The sequence below is a fragment of the Oncorhynchus tshawytscha genome, linkage group LG10 (assembly GCF_018296145.1).
Source record: "Oncorhynchus tshawytscha isolate Ot180627B linkage group LG10, Otsh_v2.0, whole genome shotgun sequence".
NCBI classification, from domain to species: Eukaryota; Metazoa; Chordata; class Actinopteri; order Salmoniformes; family Salmonidae; genus Oncorhynchus; species Oncorhynchus tshawytscha.
In genome coordinates this window covers 14,780,547-14,786,973 of record NC_056438.1, presented here as the reverse complement: position 1 = coordinate 14,786,973, position 6,427 = coordinate 14,780,547, and the positions used below count along the sequence as shown (strand labels likewise).

At 43.3% G+C, this 6,427-nt stretch overlaps 1 pseudogene; it reads right to left on the bottom strand.

Moving 5' to 3' along the window:
* Positions 1–2,808: 2,808 nt before the first annotated feature.
* LOC112259770 lies at positions 2,809–5,978 on the bottom strand (annotated as a pseudogene).
* Positions 5,979–6,427: the final 449 nt, after the last annotated feature.

The window sequence follows — 6,427 nt, the reverse complement described above, 5'->3', positions numbered from 1 at the left end:
AATAGTGAAGACATCAAAAATGTGAAATAACACGTTTTCATTTGTTTAATATTCTTCAAAGTAGCCACCCATTGAAAAAACATGACATATTGATGACAGCAAATAGTGAGGAATGTCTTACCTGCAGTCTAAATTAGTTTTCATTTATCTGCCATCTACACTCCGTGGATGGGCTACCATCGCCTATCTCTGACCACGTTTTGAAACAGCATATTCTCTTGGAAATAACCACATTGTGTGGAGGCAGGGGAACAAATACAAATAGGTGAGATTCATTTGTTTAACAGTGCAAATGCTGCTCAATGATTGGCTGGAATTTCAGTTAGTAATCTCATTCTTTTTCTTCTAACCTGTTTTGTTTGTAAAATTGTCAGCTTGACAATTGCAGGTGTAACAAGCATTAGAAAGCCATTGCTAATTTCCATCAATTTAAGACTTGCAATGTGTAACATGCATGAGCAGAAATAGTCATATGTAACCATTGTTGCAAATATCACCTGATGAAATGACATGCCTGAACAAAGTGGATGATTTGGAAGAAATGGCCTGATGATTTACAATGCAAAACCTACCTTTCCACATTCTTCACCAACGTGGAGAAAACAAGTTTGAAAACAGAGGCGTGTCCAAGGTTTAAAGGGGAAATCTCAATTTCTGAAGAATGTTTTTATTCACTATTCTAGAACAGTGACATTCCCACACATTTGCCAGTGGAGTCATCATTTCTCCTGTCCTGTGCAAGTTTTTCTTCAGTTTGCTACAAAATACACATCCAAAAAATACATGACACCTTAATTTGTTTTTTGACCCTTTTATTTGACAAAAAGTTGAAATGAAAAACGTGTTATGGTGACATCTTAATTAAACCTAATGTGGATTTAGTAGGATGGTGGACGTGGTTTGCCTCCTAATATTATCAGTCGTAACGTTTGATCACCTGTGAAAATTGCAATAAAAACCCACGAATGAACAGCAACAAAGTGTTGGAATGAACACCTCTTGGAGCCTGTGGCCTGACAGGGGAAGACTGGGTGAAAGCATGAGGCTTCATATGGCCTTCATTTTAGTGGAATCCAGCAGAAAAGTATCCCGAAGGCATAGAGAGACGAAGAGAGAGTGGGAATCGTCATGTTATCACACTTGGGTTTTTCTTTGCATATAAACTCAGCAAAATAAGAAACGTTCCATTTTCAGGACCATGCTTGTCCAATGAACCATAAACAATTAATGAACATGCACCTGTGGAACGGTCGTTAACACACTACCAGCTTACAAACGGTAGGCAATTAAGGTCACAGTTATGAAAACTTAGGACACTAAAGAGGCCTTTCTACTGACTCTGAAAAACACCAAAAGAAAGATGCCCAGGGTCCCTGCTCATCTACGTGAACATGCCTTAGGCATGCTGCAAGGAGGCATGAGGACTGCAGATGTGGCCAGGGCAATAAATTGCAATGTCCGTACTGTGAGATGCCTAAGACATCGCTACAGGGAGACGGGACAGACAGCTGATCGTCCTCGCAGTGGCAGACCACGTGTAATAACACCTGCACAGGATTGGTACATCCGAACATCATATCTGCAGGACAGGTACAGGATGGCAACAACAACTACCCGAGTTACACCAGGAACGCACAATCCCTCCATCAGTGCTCACTGTCCACAATAGGCTGACAGAGGCTGGACTGAGGGCTTGTAGGCCTGTTGTAAGGCAGGTCCTCACCAGACATCACCGGCAACAACGTTGCCTACGGGCACAAACCCACCGTTGCTGGACCAGACAGGACTGGCAAAAAGTGCTCTTCTCTGACAAGTCGCGGTTTTGTCTCACCAGGGGTGATGGTCGGTTTCGTGTTTATCGTCGAAGGAATGAGCGTTACACCGAGGCCTATACTCTGGAGCGGGATCGATTTGGAGTTGGAAGGTTCGTCATGGTCTGGGGCAGTGTGTCACAGCATCGTCGGACTGAGCTTGTTATCATTGCAGGCAATCTCAACGCTGTGCGTTACAGGAAAGACATCCTCCCCCATCATGTGGTACCCTTCCTGCAGGCTCATCCTGACATGACCCTCCAGCATGACAATGCCACCAGCCATACTGCTCATTCTGTACATGATTTCCTGCAAGACAGGAATGTCAGTGTTCTGCCATGGCCAGCGAAGAGCCCGGATCTCAATCCCATTGAGCACGTCTGGGACCTGTTGGATCAGAAGGTGAGGGCTAGGGCCATTCCCCCCAGAAATGCCTGGGAACTTGCAGGTGCCTTGGTGGAAGAGTGGGATAACATCTCACAGCAAAAACTGCAAATCTGGTGCAGTCCATGAGGAGGAGATGCGCTGCAGTACTTAATGCAGCTGGTGGCCACACCAGATACTGACTGTTACTTTTGATTTTTACCCCCCCTTTGTTCAGGGACAAATGATTCAATTTATGTTAGTCTGTGGAACTTGTTCAGTTTATGTCTCAGTTGTTGAATCTTGTTATGTTCATACAAATATTTACACATGTTAATTTTGCTGAAAATAAACGCAGTTGACAGTGAGAGGACATTTCATTTTTTGCTGAGTTTATATAGGTTTATGCATACCATAGCACATTATTAATACTTGTTATGTTTTGTGTTTCTTTTTGCTTTCAAGCCTTGTGCTGTCACTCTTAGGAACCAGAAGGAGGACATGAAGAAAGTCAAAAGCTCCAGCTGAAATGTCATTATCAGTTGTCCAACGAAATATGAACATAAAAGTGTGCATAGTGTAGTTATATATATCAGAGGCCACAAGTCTGAGGTATAAACCTAATAATCAACTGTGTTGTTAATGTTTTATTTTTTGTTCATTTATAAGTAATTTCCAAGTTTATATAATGTTGAACATTACGGCGTTATTATTCAAAAGGGGGGACTGATGGGTACTGACTTCTAAACTTGAAATATCCTTACTCATGTCACTAAGGGAGAGAGTAGAATGCAGAGAGTTTACATTCTAACAGAACATGTTATTGTTAGATATTAGGAACCCCATGGAGTGGAGAAGGGCTACACTCTGGTTTCAGTTGTTGCGTTATTATTTGAAATACTTGCTACACCAGAAGTTAATGGTTATACATAGGATGAATGTATATGGTGAGTCAATTAAGGGTGGATATGAGACATGGGCTAAGAGAGTTACTAAGTGAGGGAAAAGGCAATCACATGGTTGAGGTCACTGATAAGGGTGGAGAGATGAGGTTTGGTGAGGAATGGGGGCCGAGGTCAAGTCAGGTCAGATTAAGGGAGAAGGAACAGTTTATTACACACATCACTTAACTTCCTGTCTAGCAACAAAGATGTCATGTTTAGAGAGGAGGAGGAGACATCACCTAAAGTGGAGACTAAATTATTGTGCTGGTGGGAACATATCTTTGTTGTTTCAGCTGTCTGACCCATTGGGTGAATAAACTTGGATTGAGCTTTTCCTAGTTGTCCGTTAGTTTTTCACTCTGCTTGTCAGAACCTAACAACGGCTAAGGGCTGTATCCAGGCACTCCGTATTGCGTTGTGCTTAAGAACAGCCCTTAGTCGTGGTATATTGGCAATATACCACAAACCCACACAAGGTGCCTAATTGGTTAAATAAACACTCACTGGCAGACATGGACATGAGAGCCTGGATGGGCCTCCAGGCCATCATACAGACCATCATGATGGGGAAGATGGATATGGTGTTACCAGACATGTACATAATGAATAGATTCATAGGAAGCTGCTTCAGAGGCCCCAGAGCTACGTCCCAGCAACGCTGTCATGGGGAGGGGGGGGGGGCGAGAGAAAGCAAGTTAATAACAATCTACAGGTAACTGCCAAAATAAAGGAAGCACCAAGGTAAAGTGTCTTAAAAGGGCGTTGGGTCGCCAGAACAGCTTCAATGCACCTTGGCATAGATTTAACAAGTGTCTGGAACTCTATTGGAGGGATGTGACACCATTCTTCCATGAGAAACTCCATCAAAGTCTTTTGTTGAATAAAACAAATAAAAAACAATTGCGGAAAAGGGGGGATATTGTGCCGCTCAAGAATCTCCCGTAAGTGTTCAATTGGGTTGAGTTCTGGAGACTGAGATAAACACCCTTTAAACCCCCTATGCTCCTTTGAGACCCCTCTTTCAAAGTCACAGATCTCTTCTTCTAGCCATGGTAGCTTAAACAATGGGCAACAGGGCATTTTTATACACAACCTTAACCAGGATGAGATGTTGGTTGCGTGATTAACTCAGGAACCACACCTGTGTGGAAGGACCTGCTTTCAATATACACTGCTCAAAAAAACAAAGGGAACACTTAAACAACAATGTAACTGCCAGAGCCCTGCAAAATGACCTCCAGCAGGCCACAAATGTGCATGTGTCTGCTCAAACGGTCAGAAACAGACTCCATGAGGGTGGTATGAGGGCCCGACGTCCACAGGTGGGGGTTGAGCTTACAGCCCAACACCGTGCAGGATTTTTGGCATTTGCCAGAGAACACCAAGATTAGCAAATTCGCCACTGGCGCCCTGTGCTCTTCACAGATGAAAGCAGGTTCACACTGAGCACATGTGACAGACGTGACAGTCTGGAGATGCCATGGAGAACGTTCTGCTGCCTGCAACATCCTTCAGTCATGGTGTGGGGTGGCATTTCTTTGGGGGACCGCACAGCCCTCCATGTGCTCGCCAGAGGTAGCCTGACTGCCATTAGGTACCGAGATGAGATCCTCAGACCCCTTGTGAGACCATATGCTGGTGCGGTTGGCCCTGGGTTCCTCCTAATGCAAGACCTCATGTGGCTGGAGTGTGTCAGCAGTTCCTGCAAGAGGAAGGCATTGATGCTATGGACTGGTCTGCCCGTTCCCCAGACCTGAATCCAATTGAGCACATCTGGGATATCATGTCTGGCTCCATCCACCAACGCCATGTTGCACCACAGACTCCAAGAGTTGGCGGATGCTTAAGTCCAGGTCTGGGAGGAGATCCCTCAGGAGACCATCCGCCACCTCATCAGGAGCATGCCCAGGCATTGTAGGGAGGTCATACAGGTATGTGGAGGCCACACACACTACTGAGCCTAGTTTTGACTTGTTTTAAGGACATTACATCAAAGTTGGATCAGCCTGTAGTGTAGTTTTCCACTTTAATTTTGAGTGTGACTCCAAATCCAGACCTCCATGGGTTGATAAATTTGATTTCCATTGATAATTTGTGTGTGATTTTGTTGTCAGCACATTCAACTATGTAAAGAAAAAAGTATTTAATAAGAATATTTCATTCATTCAGATCTAGAATGTGTTATTTTAGTGTTCCCTTTATTTTTTTGAGCAGTGTACTTTGTATCCCTCATTTACTGAAATGTTTCCTTTAGTTTGGCAGTTACCTGTATATTCAAGGCATTTTCTTTTTTTAAGTACAATGTGCACAGGGAGATTTGTTAATACTTCCTGATCATATGTAGCCCGAGGGCCAGTCTGATTTAGATCATTTAAATTCCTCCTCTACACTACCTACCTTCTCCACCAGGTTTTTGTCTGATTCCTGGATGCTGGTGTCTGGGACTGGTTTGTCTGAATAGCCAATTGGATACATCACATCTCCCTGGTTACTCTGTCACCACGACCCCTGGAAGAGACATAGGTCAGTTCAGTTCACTTTATTCAGAGGGCTGTAGATGGTGAAAGGATATACATGTTATTCATAGTTCTAACAAGGTAGCTAGTTCTTCAAGCAAGTCATGCCTGTGTATCTGAATTCATGATCAAATGTGGGCTCTGGGCACAATAATCCACCATTTGTCAGATAATATCAACATGGCTGATAGTTCCAATCCAAAAATCAACCACTAAACCCTACACACCTGTGGGTTTCTCTTCTTACCTGGCATTGCCCAATGTCAGCTCCAAAGCCCATTTCATCCTCCTAGCTCCTCCTCTTGTAGACAACGCCCCTCCCCCTGTCCCCCTGGAGTCGCCATGGCAACGTAAAACTCTGCTGAACAACCACACAAAGTAGCACCACAAACCCTGCAGAGAAAACCCAACATTATTACATGACAGGAACTGAAGTACATATTAACAATGACCAAAACAAACACAGATCTTTGTTTTTGCAGAACTTCATAGAACTTGGTTGTGTCAGAGACTATTACAAAAAAAAACTAATATTTTCTACTAGAGGAAAGGGAAAAGGCCTTGGTTTGACATAGGGCAAACAAGACTATTACAGGGGTGAAACGTATTGGTTTCGTTTTAAATTTGAACGAAAGATCGCTAGATCTGGCTACAATCAAATCAAAGTGTATTTGTCACATGCCAGATTACAGCAGGTGTAAACCATACGTTTATCGACGTCAATTACATTTAAAGGCGCTATCAAGACATGTCCCTTATGTAAACTGGGACTTTTGCTAATAGACTACAAATG